Consider the following 16,148-nt stretch of genomic DNA (forward strand, 5'->3'; position numbering starts at 1 on the left):
CCCCTGCAAAGTCCAGGACCTCCTAGAAAATGCTACTTCAAGTGACTTTTTCCTTCAGTTATGAGATGGTCTCCTAATCCACACTAATTGAAGTCTGTTTGAGGTTCTACATTATTAAAATAAATATTACTTAATTAGAATGAAATAATTTGAATTTAGGCCCAAATGCTATGTCTGATTCAAAAGAGAATGATGTTTTTGATGGATATAATGTTAAGAGGACCCCTGACTTACCTACATGCACCTGTAGTCCATCTCTGAAATCCCTCTCTACTCTCTATATGAGCAACAATTATACTCAGCTTCAGAATGGAAAAAAACCCTAGCCCTCTCCCTGGAGCAACTGAACACAGCATGACACGTTTCTGTCCTTGCTATTGCTGTTGAATCTACAGGAATGTGCTAACAGAAGTGCTGTCCCCACCTTGCCTGGACAACATTGTGTCTAATATCAACATGTACCTGCCTGGAATGGTGGCAAGCTGAGCCCTCCCCCCTCTGAGATGAGAGGTAGGAGTTGCTTGCTCTCTGTTTAGCTCTTACAGTGTAAGTCTCTGTTCTTTGTCTCCTCAGTTGGAGGAAAAGACCTGTTCTTAGTTTCATCTTCAGACTTCGGAAATTCTTCTTCAACCAGATCAAAATGGTAGTGCCATAACAGAAGCACGCACAAAGTACATCATGGTGGAGAGAAGGCAGGAAACGTCTCTGCACGGGAGAAGCAGGGAATACTTCATGGAATATGTGACTCAACTTGCTCTTGAAGAGTAAGTAGATGTTCTCCGTGAGGGCAAAGCAGCAAGAGTACACTTGGCAAAGGAAATAGCATATGCAAAGGCATAAATGAAATTGTGATATTTCATTTCAGAAATGAAATTGTGATATTTCATTAAAAAATTAATGAAGCCTAAGGTATAAGAAGCAGATGATGAGTCTAGTAGGTAAGGACTCCAATTGTGAGCTGTATGCAATGCAAATAGTACTGGATTTTATTCTCTAAAGGTGATGACTTTCAATGAAAAGTTCTAGGCAGGGAAGGGCATGATCTGATTAGGTTTGTAGACTGACTGTGAAGATTGTCTCAATCATCAGGCTCAGGGAACAGCTTCTCAGAACTTAGGGCCAACTGTGTTAAACAACTCTTTGCCTTGCCATCTACTTTACACAGAAAAGTGCAATGATTGTATATCACTTATAATATCAAAAATAGTCTAGACTTACTTACACACATCCTTTGGTCTCCTCACTTCAGCAGCTAGAGAAAGAAGCAATTTACAAGAAATGCCAGCAAGCATATTTTTTTGGATGGAGAGGGGTGACATTTGTGCACAAGGAAATGTCAGGGTAAATAAATTAGCACTATCTCCTCCTCTCAGCAGGAAATCACAGAATATATATTCACTCTAAAGGGATAGAAAGTCAAGAGACTAATTTTCCACTAGGCACCATTCTCTCCTTAATTAATAACAATAATATCACATGTTTCTTAGATCTTTATAAATTACTTTCAAATTTAATATTTCATATAATCAACACAACATTACTGTAAGGGGTTAGAGAGCTAAGCAGGACCTACCCTTTTCTCTCCCTTTTTTATATGTATCAAAACAAACGTCATGCTGCTAGGAAAGAGCAGAAGCCAAGAAGTACTTCCAGAATCCAAATCCTACAGCATTGGATTTATTACTTCTTCTACTATATTCAATACTACATATGTAGAAAATAATAGATTTGTACACATCTTTTTGCTATAATAACTAAGGATCCCAGAAAGCTAAGCTAACTAATTTCTAATGTCTTGGGCAAGCTCATCCTAAATTCTCCATCTGTTCTTGCACTCAGAAATTAAGGAAAGTCAGGTAAAGTAGGACATGACAAAGACAAATCCAAGGGGCACTCCCTATGATCTCAGTAGCACTTTTTTCCCCAACCTTCCTCTTTCCACCCCATCATCTCCCACGGAATACCTTTTTTTTTTTTGATGTATTGGTATTTATTGGAAAGAAACATGCTCCTCTCACACACTTGAGGGCAGGAAGCAAAGGCAGGTTCTCAGCAGGAGGGGGACAGGGAACCTGAAGGGAGGTCGGTCAGCGCCTCCCCTTCCCCCCCCCAATACCATTCCTTCAACAGGCTAATTACACTCTTCAGAGTTCCAGCACAGTAATAGCAACAACCTTGGATTTATATAGTTGTGTTTTGTCTCATTCTGTTTTCAGAAACTCAAAGTACTTTTTAAATTGCTTAAGGGGTAGGGAGGTTTTGTGGTGAGCCCATCTTTCCCTCTATGATAAGTTGTTTGACTCCACGGTAATTTCCCTTTCTGACCACGTGCCTCTACCAAAAGGTAGAAGATGAAATGCAAGAAAAAAGTTGGCATACGATCATCACATAATTAAAATCCCCACCGTTTTCTTCAATCATACATGGTTTATGAGGGAGGAATGCCTAAAGACCTGGATATTAATTCAAAAATTGAGTAAAAGCAAAGCACTGGGCAGTTTGGTTCTCTGAGTTTGCCTATGGGGAGGTAACCATCAGTCTTGGGTCTGCCACTAACACCATTGTGTAGTAAAAAAGAGCTGCAATAGCTAGCATTTGAATTACACAGTAGTCAAGCTAGATAATTAAATTTCCCTTCCAGAAAGAATATGTCCCTGCTGAGGAAACCTTATTGCATACTGCTGTTCATGGTGGCCATTATTAAATTTGTAGAACATGTCTCTGTATTATAATGATTTGTGTAAAAGTTATCATTACACAACCCAATATGGTCAGAAAAGGGAGTAAAAATTCCAGCATGGTTTGAAAAAGTATCTGAAATTCTCCCAAGATTTACTTAACAAAGTGCATCCTACCTCTGCGTCAACAACAGAGAACAACTGCCCAAAGAATTTTTGCTTTTTCCTTGATGGATGGTAAATGGGGAAACTTCTGCTATAGGAAAACTACATCCAATCCCTTAGAAGCTTCTTCTTGACTGTTCTTTGGGTATATTTCAGTGTCTTGTGTTGACTTGATACAGGAGGAAGTTGTAATGATGACCTACAAACATGAAAATAAGTTCTGTTTATTTTTAAGGGATTCCAGTTCTTATACTAATTCAAATTTTGTGCATATGTTGTTGCAAATGTTTTCCTCAGATATTAACTGGGCACACTGATGTTTTTTCTTTTTTTTTTTTCTTTTTTTTTTTTTTTGCAGTATGCGGGCCTCTCACTGTTGTGGCCTCTCCTGTTGCGGAGCACAGGCTCCGGACGTGTGCAGGCTCAGCGGCCATGGCTCACGGGCCCAGCCGCTCCACAGCATGTGGGATCTTCCCAGACCGGGGCACGAACCCGTGTCCCCTGCATTGGCAGGCAGACTCTCAACCACTGCACCACCAGGGAAGCCCTGATGTATTTTTTTAATGAAATTTTGAATGCACTGCATAAGACGCAAATACAATTTCACTAGATTCACAACAATCTCTCCTAAAAATTTGTGCTGTTGTGAATATCCCTCGTATTTTCTTTAGAGAGACAGGAAAAGAGAGACAGATGTTACTATTGTGCTATGTGACCTTAAAGTGCATATGTGTCTCTCAGGTCTATTTGGTTTGAGTTCAGTGTAACACATATGAAACAGTTACTCTACCTTATGCCTTTTTCAATCCCCCATAGTACCTAGTTCAGAGTTAATGCTCAAAAAATTTTGCAAATAAAGAATTTGTCAATCACCAAGTAATAACTGAAAATCTTCTGTGCATCATGCATGATGCTTTTGCTCTATGAAGAATAAAAATATACATGATAAGAACCTTGCCTTAAAAATCATATAACCTTGTTGGAAAGACAACAATATTAACATTTCAAATGTTCAGGTGTTTTAAATGTAAGATAAGTTTCAATCTTAAACATAACCATACATGTAATATGGATCTTTAAGGGTCTTCACTTCTTCCTTTGAGTTTACCATATCACACTTCTATTTCTCATTCATCCTTTCTGTACCCCTTCATGTCCTTCTGAAAAGCAGATGGTTTTTCCCTTTGGTGAGATTGACTTAAATGGGTATGGAATAAAGTGGAAGGTAGAAAAGGTACTATTTAATATTAGAAGACCTATCTAATTAATATAGGTCTTCAATAAAATTTGTGTTCCCAAGTATTTTTCTTGCTCTATATTCAAATTTCTTTTATTGATGGAAGAAAGGGTATCGTATGTTTAAAGTGTTAATATATTTTACGGACAAATTTAAGGATGGGAATTCAGATACAGTGTATTTTCAATCACTGAAGAAGCCTTAGCTGGCTACTTCAAACAGCTGGTTTTACCGTTATAATTTTTTACTCCACCAGAAGTGCATCATAACAGTCCCTTCTTAAAATCTTCACCTGGCTCACTTTCACATAGGACAGGATCCAAGCATTCTATCTTGGCAAAATAAGGCCTTTCACAAATGAGCTTTTATCTACCTTTCCAGTCTCATTTTGGGCTGAGGAAGATGGCAATTTTCCAGGTTGTCTTTGAGAAAGCAGCCAAAGAGGGTCACTCCTATTTTGGATGAGAATGGACTCCCAACATTTTGGAAATTTATTTAAAAATGGCTTATATCTACACTTGATTCAAAAGAGAGCATTTTAACATCACAATAATAAGCAAGAAAGCTTAGGTGTTATCAAGGAATCAAGAGCACAGAAATGAGCAAATTCTGTAGCCGATTGTTTTTTATTAGAATACAACATGTATCAAAGGAGTAGAAATTCCAGACAGCTCATTACTAAACAGAAAGATGACTAAAGCAGACTGCATTTTATCTAAGTTATCCAGCTGATCAATCAATTCAAATGAGACTTTCTATTACCAGGATATCAGCCAAACTGGCACTCCAATCTCTGATTGATAGATGAGAATAGGATTAATTTGGGGTCATAAGGAAAGAATGAAACCACGATTTCCTTTTTTATTTATAAACCTCTTAAAGAGATGATAGGTCCTTAGACAGTTAGATAAATAAGCAAGCATATCTAGGATATTCTTTTTTAAAATTCCAGATCAGTGTTTGGGCAATTCAGGTGATAACAAGCTATCACTTAATGCTCTTTTAATCCTCCAAAAGAATTTAAATTCCCAAAGACTCAATCCCAATCCCAGGATTTATAATCCATGCTAGAATCCATGCTGGTAGCCTCTGCCTTCACTTGTCATACTTGATACTAACAAACCTTTTAATGGTCTTTGGGCAACCCATGGCTTTGGCTAGCTTTGTGCCTCCTTATAAGTTCTCTCACCCCTTTGACTAGCTTGAAGATCCCAGGGATGTTATGTGGCTCTTAAATGGGCAGTCTGAAATGTGCTGCAAGTGACAGATTATGGTCAGGAGCCAGCTGTTCACATATTTGATCAGTCAGCGGGAAATCTTTCAGCAGCTCTTAAATAAAAAATACAGGACGGTGTCGGTGTTTGGTGACACTGTTTTTAATCTTCACATTTCTCACTGACAGGAGGTAATGGTTATCCATGGGAGACCTGTCACATGACAACAGCTTCTTTACCACCAGGAGAGTCACAGTATGGCCTCCCAAACTACCTTAACAGTCATAGCATTTGGGGCTACTCTTTCTGAAAAGGCTATCTCAGTCCAGAGAGGCTAAAAAAAAGACTGTATTAGTTCTAGAATTTCTTCTATTTCTTTTTGATTTTGAAATAATTATAAAATGCCTTCTCTAATATTAACATTACTATAACCACAGAACTTAAGGAAGAACATAAGGTTGCATTTCTATTCTAATATTCTTAACATTAGACTATAAAGTGTACTGATAGGTCAAATTGATCAAAGGGCTATTAGCACCAGACTGACATCTACCATTCCAGTCACCACTTACGGCAAGTAAACCTTTACTTGTGCTGCCAATCAGTGAAAGAATGGGATGGGTTTCATTAGAAGGTCCTATTCTAAGGAATGTTTTATCTTGAATTCTGGAACTGTTCTAGGAATATCTATCACCAGTTTAAAGAAGGTCCAGAGATGGCTTCATTGTATTCTGTAGTCAATCACTAAAAATCAATATGTATAATAATAACACAAAGTATCGAGGTACAATGCAAATATAAAGCCAAAACTTGATCAATAATTTTTTAAAAGAAAGCTTCAAAGCAAAGCATTAACTTCAGACAAGATCCTAAGAAAAAAAGTCCTTTTCTTTGTGACTACAAACTTGAGCTCTGCTTATTTCTTTTCATGTAGTGATGATGGACTATTAGATATGACACAATTTACAAAGGTCTTTGCCATGTTTATGATAGAGAAGATAATTACAGGAGAGTTTATTTCTGGTATGTGTGTGTGTGCACACACAAGTATGCATGTTCAGAGTCTCTATTATATAACTGCAACATGCAGAGTAAATGTAAAATATACTCTTTCAAACATACAAATTGGGCTTCCCTGGTGGCGCAGTGGTTGAGAGTCCGTCTGCCGATGCAGGGGACATGGATTCGTGCCCAGGTCCGGAAAGATCCCACATGCCGTGGAGCAGCTAGGCCCGTGAGCCATGGCCGCTGAGCCTGTGCGTCCAGAGCCTGTGCTCCGCAACAGGAGAGGCCACAACAGTGAGAGGCCTGCGTACCGCAAAAAAAAAACCCCAAAAAACCATACAAATCACAAATGAATTCAAGCTTTCCCATGCCCACACAGGAATCCCCTCAAAATATCTAAAATTCAGTGTTTCTCAGTCTCAGCACTACTGACATTTTAGACCAGATAATCCTTTGTTTTGAAAGGCTGTCCAGTGTATTGTAAGAGGTTGAGCAACACCCCTAGACACTACCATTAGATACCAGTAGCCCTCCTTCCCCCACCCCAAGCTGTGACAATCAAAAATGTCTCGTCATTGCCAAACATCTCATGGAGGGTAAAATTACTCCCAGCTGAGAATCACTGCTCTAAACTGTTAAAAATTAGTTCCTTCCATTCTTCTACCAGGTGTAGGACAAGCCTTGTCCTTAATTCTCCACAGAACAACTGAAACTAAGACATAATTTTTAAAGAAGCATCATTGAAAGTTTGTAAGTTTAAAATAAAAGCAGCTCAAGAATAATTTAGGACAATTATATGTTGTATTACACAGTCCTCTGATTCTCTTCCTGGGAGTCATCCTGCCAAGCTCCTCTGTGTTTCTCACAAAGGAACGATCTAATCTCCCACCAGTAATCATGTTCTGAACACATTTACCCTCAAATGCTCCAAATGCTCAAAGAGAGGAAGACTTTCTTATCCACCCCTCAACTGCCACACCATTCAGAACTGCCCTTTCTCTTCAGGGCAGCTAACTGCCATCAATGAGCACCAAGAAGGCTGCTGAAGACAGAGATCCCAGCTGGCAATCTCTAAACCCTTTTATGAGTTGTGAATTGAGTCCCAAGTTTAGACACTAGGACATGAGTTCTCTGACTTCTCTGAAGTATACGATTAAAGATAAAGGTATTATAAGCTACCTATCACCTTCTACCTACGCACTTAGTTATGGCTTAGGTCTGTGGATAATAATATCCAAACCAATAGTCCATCATCACTCTGTTCTGGATTACCCATTCTCTACTAACACAGTGTGTAGGATATTAACATCCGAGTTCCTTTCTTAGTTTTTAATCCAGTATGAGTGATTGGAGCTTACAATTCTCTCCATGTGCACTCACCATCTTTCACTAAATTGGGACAAATGAAAAACATCCAAAACTCTGATTGGGCAAGTCATAGTTTGCATATGGCACAGTGCATTCTAAATACATAGAAAGCCAACAAACTTTTCTCTCCAACAACAACAGAAAAACGAATCCTGAGGAAGCAGACTCACGAATAGCACACCAGTACACTTAACTTCTTAGTCTGAAATGGAGGTGTTCGTTGTGGTACTTTCCACTCAGGTTGAATTGAAGGGTTCCATTCTGAAAGACTGAAACTGCTTGCAGCTTTGAAAAGGTGGCTTTTAGAGCCCTAACTTCTTTTTCTTTTTCTTTTTTTTTTTAACATCTTAATTGGAGTAAAATTGCTTTACAGTGGTGTGTTAGTTTCTGCTTTACAACAAAGTGAATCTGTTATACATATACATATGTCTGCATATCTCTTCCCTCTGGTGTCTCTCGCCCTATCATTCTCCCTATCCACCCTTCTAGGTGGTCACAAAGCACGGAGCTGAGTACCCTGTGCTATGCAGCTGCTTCCCACTAGCTATCTATTTCACGTTTGGTAGTGTATATATGTCCATGCCACTCTCTCACTTTGTCCCAGCTTACCCTTCCCCCTCCCTGTGTCCTCAAGTCCATTCTCTACATATGCATCTTTATTCCTGTCCTGCCCCTAGGTTCTTCAGAACCATTTCTTTCTTTTTTTTTTTTTTTTTTGATTCCATATATATGTGTTAGCATACAGTATTTCTTTTTCTCTTTCTGACTTACTTCACTCTGCATGACAGACTCTAGGTTCATCCACCTAACCTCAAATAACTCAATTTCGTTTCTTTTTATGGCTGAGTAATATTCCATTCTATATATGTGCCACATCTTCTTTATCCATTCAGCTGTTGATGGACACTTAGATTGCTTCCATGTCGTGGCTATTGTAAATAGAACTGCAATGAACATTTTCATACATGACTCTTTTTGAATTATGGTTTTCTCAGGGTATATGCCCAGTAGTGGGATTGCTGGGTCATATAGTACTTCCATTTTTAGTTTTTTAAGGAACCTCCATACTGTTCTCCATAGTGGCTACATCAATGTACATTCCCACTAACAGTGCAAGAGGGTTCTCTTTTCTCCACACCCTCTCCAGTATTTATTCTTTGTAGATTTCTTGATGATGGCCATTCGGACCGGTGTGAGATGATATCTCATTGTAGTTTTGATATGCATTTCTCTAATGATTAGTGATGTTGAGCATCCTTTCATGTGTTTGTTGGCAATCTGTATATCTTCTTTGGAGAAATGTCTATTTAGTTCTTCTGCCCATTTTTGGATTGGGGTGTTTGTTTTTCGGATATTAAGCTGCATGAGCTGCTTGTAAATTTTGGAGATTAATCCTTTGTCAGTTGCTTCATTTGCAAATATTTTCTCCCATTCTAAGGGTTGTCTTTTCATCGTTTATGGTTTCCTTTGCTGTGCAAAAGCTTTTAAGTTTCATTAGATCCCATTTGTTTATTTTTCTTTTTATTTCCATTTCTCCAGGGGGTGGGTCAAAAAGGATCTTGCTGTGATTTATGTCATAGAGTGTTCTGCCTATGTTTTCCTCTAAGAGTTTGATAGTGTCTGGCCTTACATTTAGGTCTTTAATCCATTTTGAGTTTATTTTTGTGTATGGTGTTAGGGAGTGTTCTGATTTCATTCTTTTACATGTAGCTGTCCAGTTTTCCCAGCACCACTTATTGAAGAGGCTGTCTTTTCTCCACTGTATATTCTTGCCTCCTTTATCAAAGATAAGGTGACCATATGTGCGTGGGTTTTCCTCTGGGCCTTCTATCCTGTTCCATTGATCTATATTTCTGTTTTTGTGCCAGTACCATACTGTCTTGATTACTGTAGCTTTGTAGTATAGTCTGAAATCTGGGAGCCTGATTCTGCCAGCTCTGTTTTTCTTTCTCAAGATTGCTTTGGCTTTTCAGGGTCTTTTGTGTTTCCATACCAATTGTGAAATTTTTTGTTGTAGTTCTGTGAAAAATGCCATTGGTAGTTTGATATGGATTGCATTGAATCTGTAGATTGCTTTGGGTAGTATAATCATTTTCACAATGTTGATTCTTCCAATCCAAGAACATGGTATATCTCTCCATCTATTTGTATCATCTTTAATTTCTTTCATCAATGGCTTATACTTTTCTGCATACAGTTCTTCTGTCTCCTTAGGTAGGTCTATTCCTAGATATTTTATTCTTTTGGTTGCAGTGGTAAATGGGAGTGTTTTCTTAATTTCACTTTCAGATTTTTCTTCATTAGTATATAGGAATCCCAGAGATATCTGTGCATTAATTTTGTATGCTGCTATTTTATCAAATTCATTGATTAGCTCTAGTAGTTTTCTGGTAGCATCTTTAGGATTCTCTATTTATAGTATCATGTCATCTGCAAACAGTGACAGCTTTACTTCTTTTCCAATTTGGATTCCTTTTATTTCTTTTTTGTCTCTGATTGTTGTGGCTAAAACTTCCAAAACTATGTTGAATAATAGTGGTGAGAGTGGGCAACCTTGTCTTGTTCCTGATCTTAGTGGAAATGGTTTCAGGTTTTCACCATTGAGGACGATGTTGGCCTTTATTATGTTGAGGAAAGTTCCCTCTATGTCTACTTTCTGCAGGGTTTTTATCAGAAATGGGTGTTGAATTTTGTCAAAAGCTTTCTCTGCATCTATTGAGATGATCATATGGTTTTTCTCCTTCAGTTGGTTGATATGGTATATCATGTTGATTGATTTGCATATATTGAAGAATCCTTGCATTCCTGGGATAAACCCCACTTGATCATGGTGTATGATCCTTTTAATGTGCTGTTGGATTCTGTTTGCTAGTATTTTGTTGAGGATTTTTGCATCTATGTTCATCAGTGATATTGGCCTGTAGTTTTTTCTTTGTGACATCTTTGTCTGGTTTTGGCATCAGGATGATGGTGGCCTCATAGAATGAGTTTGGGAGTGTTCCTCCCTCTGCTATCTTTTGGTAGAGTTTGAGAAGGATAGGTGTTAGCTCTTCTCTAAATGTTTGATAGAATTCGTCTATGAAGCCATCTGGTCCTGGGTTTTTGTTTGTTGGAAGATTTTTAATCACATTTCAACTTCAGTGCTTGTGATTGATCTGTTCATATTTTCTATTTCATCCTGGTTCAGTCTCGGAAGTTGTGCATTTCAAAGAATTTGTCCATTTCTTCCAGGTTGTCCATTTTATTGGCATATATTTGCTTGTAGTAATCTCTCATGATCCTTTGTATTTCTACAGTGTCAGTTGTTACTTCCCCTTTTTCATTTCTACCTCTATTGATCTGAGTCCTCTCCCTTTTTTAATTGATGAGTCTGGCTAATGGTTTATCAATTTTGTTTATCTTCTCAAAGAACCAGCTTTTAGTTTTATTGATATCTGCTATCATTTCCTTCATTTCTTTTTCATTTATTTCTGATCTGATCTTTATGATTTCTTTCCTTCTGCTAACTTTGGGGTATTTTGTTCTTCTTTCTCTAACTGCTTTAGATGTAATGTTAGGTTGTTTATTTGAGATGTTTCTTGTTTCTTGAGGTTGGCTTGTATTGCTATGAACTTCCCTCTTAGAACTGTTTGTGCTGCATCCCATAGGTTTTAGGTCATCGTGTTTTCATTGTCATGTTTTTCTAGATATTTTTTTATTTCCCCTTTTATTTCTTCAGTGATATCTTGGTTATTAAGTTGTGCATTGTTTAGCCTCCATGTGTTTGTATTTTTTACAGGTTTTTTCCTGTAATTAATATCTCATCTCATAGTATGGTGGTAGGAAAAGATACTTGATATGATTTCAATTTTCCTAAGTTTACCAAGGCTTGGTTTGTGACCCACGATATGATCTATCCTGGAGAATATTCCATGAGCACTTGAGAAGAATGTGTATTCTTTTGTTTTTGGATGGAATGTCCTACATTTGATGGAGAACTTAAAACCTTTCGGACAAGCAAAAGCTAAGAGAATTCAGCACCACCAAACCAGCTTTATAACAAATGCTAAAGGAACTTCTCCAGGCAGTAAACACAAGAGAAGGAAAGACCTATAATAAGAAACCCAAAACAATTAAGAAAATGGTAATAGGAACATACATATCAATAATTACCTTAAATGTAAATGGATTCAGTGCTCCAAACAAAAGACACAGACTGGCTGAATGGATACAAAAACAAGACCCATATATATGATGTCTACAAGAGACCCACTTCAGACCTAGAGACAAATACAGACTGAAAGTGAGGGGATGGTAAAAGATATTCCCTGCAAATGGAAATCTAGAGAAAGCTGGAGTAGCAATTCTCATATCAGACAAAATAGACTTTAAAACAAAGACTATTACAAGTGACAAAGAAGGACACTACATGATGATCAGGGAATCAATCCAAGAAGAAGATATAACAATTGTAAATATTTATGCGCCCAACATAATAGCACCTCAGTACATAAGGCCAATACTAACAGCCATAAAAGGGCAAATCGACAGTAACACATTCATAGTAGGGGGACTTTAACACCCCACTTGCACCAATGGACAGATCATCCAAAATGAAAATAAATAAGGAAACACAAGCTTTAAATGATACATTAAACAAGATGGACTTAATTGATATTTATAGGACATTCCAGCCCTAACTTCTTAAGATTTCAAAAATCATAGACCCCAATCTCAGCCAGTGTGCCCCATTCCATGTGTGTGTTTCAGTAGGACAACTGTCAAGCTTCATTCAGAGATTTACCCACTATTCATGCACACTGTGCAGGTAGCAAAGAAAACTTGTATATCAATAGTTGTGTAAATACCTCTATTTTTTAGCAATAGGAAATGTAAAATATAAATGCAATGAAGAAAAGAAAAACACTGAAATTTCTAGAATATTGTAAAGAGAGAAGTGTCATATATTTTCTAAAACACGAAATGTGAATATTTACCCATATTAAATGGTTGATCTCCAGTTCTAAATGCAACTCTATTTTGGTTATTTTTACCTATAACTTTTAAATTACCTATATTTACTAGGGTTTTTAAATATTGGTTTTTAATATACTTACAGTGCTTAGAAATAGAACAATATAACTGAAGCTAAAATTACTGGAAAAGTAGAATAATTAATCATATTTAATAAATATATAAATCTTATTATATGTCTTTTGAACTGTATTGTTTTGTTCATAGCCCATCTTTTTCATTTACAGTGGTCCACAAGTCCTGTTTAAAATTAGAGAGATAGGTAGGTAATAGATAGATAGGTAGATAGATAGATAGATAGATAGATAGATAGATTTAAAAGCTTGCTATTTTCCCTTTTGCATTTCCAGAACACATGTTCTCCACTATGCTACTTGCCCTAGTAAAAGGGCATTGAAAGCAAAAGGAAATAGTTCTGACCCATAGCTCAAAAAAATCATGGACAGCTATTTCAGCAGCTTATTTTTTATTTATTTATTTATTTATTTTGGGTGGTATGCGGGCCTCTCACTGCTGTGGCCTCTCCCGTTGCAGAGCACAGGCCCAGTGGCCATGGCTCACAGACCCAGCCGCTCCACGGCACATGGGATCCTCCCGGACTGGGGCACGAACCTGTGTCCCCTGCATCTGCAGGCGGACCCTCAACCACTGCGCCACCAGGGAAGCCCATCAGCAGCTTATTTTTTAAAAAAGAGATGATCCACTTCCAGTTTTCAGCTTCACTCAGAGAGGTTAAAAGTAATGGGATATAGAAAGTTGTAGCATGCTAACATGAAACAAAAGAAAGCTGGATTAACTAAACAAAACATATTTTGAAACAAGAAAAATTATCAGGGATAAAGAATGGCATTATATAAGATAAAGGGGCCATTTATCTAAGAAAACGTAACAATCCTCAATAATGTATGTGCACCTAACAGCAAAATATGTGAGTCAAAATCTGACATAACTACAATGAGAAACAGACAAATGCACTATTACTGTTGTAACTCAACACCTCTCTTTCAAATAATTGGTAGATCAAACGGGCAGAAAACCAGTAAGGACATAGCTGACCTGAATAGCACTATCAGTCAATTTGATCTAATTTACATTTATAAAATAGTCCATCCAACAAGAAGAATACACATTCTTCTCACGTTTAACATTCACCAATATAGATCACATTCTGGACCATAAAACACCGTAACAAATTTAAAAGAATAGAAATCATACAAAGCATGTTCACGGACCATCATGGAATTTAACTAGAATTAGGAAAGACAGGTGAAAAATCCAAAATATTTGGGGATTAAATAGCATAGTTCTAAAAGCACATGGTCAAAGAAGTCTCCAGAGAAATTTTTTTTGAACTAAATGAAAGTAAAAATATAATCTATGAAAATTTGTGGAATACAGTGAAAGTATTGCTTAGAGGGAAAATTATAGCATTAAATGCATATATTAGGAAAAAATAATGATCTAAAATCAGTAATATGAATTTTCATCCTGGAAAACTAAGGAAGAAAAAGTAATTTAAGCCTAAAGCTAGCAGAAGAAAAGAAATAATAAAAATTAGAGCATAAATCAATGAAATTAAAAACAGGAAAACAGTGGAGAAAATCAACAAAACCAAAAGTTTATTATTTGAAAATACCAATAAAATTGCTAAACCTCTAGCCAGGCTAGCCAAGAAAAAAAAGAAAGAAGACACAAATGATCAATATAAGAAATGAAAAGAGGGGTCATCACTACTAATCACATGGACACTAAAAGCATAATTAAAAAGCACTATAAACAACATTATAGCCCAAAACTTTGATAACATAGATAAGAACCAATTCCTTGAGAGACACAATCTACCAAAACTTACGTAAAGAGAAATAGATAACCTGAATGAGCCCATATCAGTTTTAAAATTTGAACCAGTAATTAGCAATGTGCCATAAAGAAAGGAACCAGTCCAGATGGTTTTCCTTGTGAATTCTACCAAACATTTAAGAAAGAAACGATATCAATTTTCCACAATCTCTTCCAGAAAAAAGAAGCAGAAGGAACGCTTCCTAACTCATTCTCTGAGTTATCTTATTCCAGCTGCAGTGGCCTCCTTGGCTTTATTAGATAAACGAGGCATGTTTCTACCTCTGGGAATTTGCACTTTCTACCTCAAAATGTCAATATGGTCTATTTCTTTACCCCTTTGAACTTTTTGTTCCATGAGGTCTGGCATCTATTTAAAACAGCAACACACTTGCACCTCCACCATCAAAACTTACTGTATTTCTCTGCTTATTTGTTTTTTTCCTCAGCACTTAACCCTATCTGGCATATAATATATTCTAGTAGTCATTTTCTGTCTCCCCTCATGGAAAACGCCATAAGGATAGGAGTTCTTGCATATTTTTCCACTGTTGCATCTTCAGTAGAATAGCACCCCACCATAACAGGTGCTGAATATATAACCATAATTGTTGAGTAAATAAATGAACGATGAGTTGTGCAAAAGAACATTTGACTTTTGTCAAAGCCTGGTTTACAATGAAAGGAGTAACTATAGGGCTACAAATAACTCTTTTTTTCTATAGGAGGGAAGACAACAAATCCTACAACAGAATTGATCCCAAATTTTCTCCTGGATGAATAGGTGATACAAGTGTGCATGTATCTTGGGGGGAAAGGAAGGGTGCAGTTCATCAACCTATTAAAATCTTAACACTTTTTAATTTAAATTATTCATGTGCCATTCAACTATATAATTTCTTTATAACTAATGTTACTATCTTATATTGTCATTTAAATTCCAGTATGCTTTAGAGTGTCAATAAATGTGATGCCATATATAATTGCTTAGCACAGATTCCAGGCACATCACAATTTCTCAGGAAATGTTAGCTATTATAAGTTTGTCCTCAGGGAACATGTGTCTGCTATTTATATAAACAGTCACCAGATGGCATTCCGGTTCACTCCGAGTGAACACTATTCACGAATTTCTTCTGGAAAATATCTAGAAAATTAAGAAAGCTCAACCACCATCTTTTGCTAGTCAAGCTCTTTACTATCAAACACTGAACATCAAAATTGACATAACTAATCCTTTATATGTACTAGAAATAGGAATCCATGACCATTATAACCATCTCAAATGGGCACACAAAAATCCTACATTGTTCAATACTGAAATACCATTCAATATTGTAAATATCATTTAAAGCCCTCTAACTTACTCAATGAATTTTTCTATCTCTAATTCTCCATGCTAAATATCTAGAAATCATACTTGACACCTCTGTCCTACCTACTACATAAATTCTATCACCAAATTATTTTGACTTTATTTTCTAAATATTTCTCAAACCCATCCATTTCTCTTCCCACTCTATTGCTCTTACCATAGCAAACTAACATCAAATCTTCCCTGGAGTAAATCTGATCATAAATATGATGATGTTATATGCCTGATGAAAAACCTTCAATTGAATGCCATTG

This window comes from Kogia breviceps, chromosome 8 (assembly GCF_026419965.1).
Source record: "Kogia breviceps isolate mKogBre1 chromosome 8, mKogBre1 haplotype 1, whole genome shotgun sequence".
In the NCBI taxonomy this organism is placed as follows: domain Eukaryota; kingdom Metazoa; phylum Chordata; class Mammalia; order Artiodactyla; family Physeteridae; genus Kogia; species Kogia breviceps.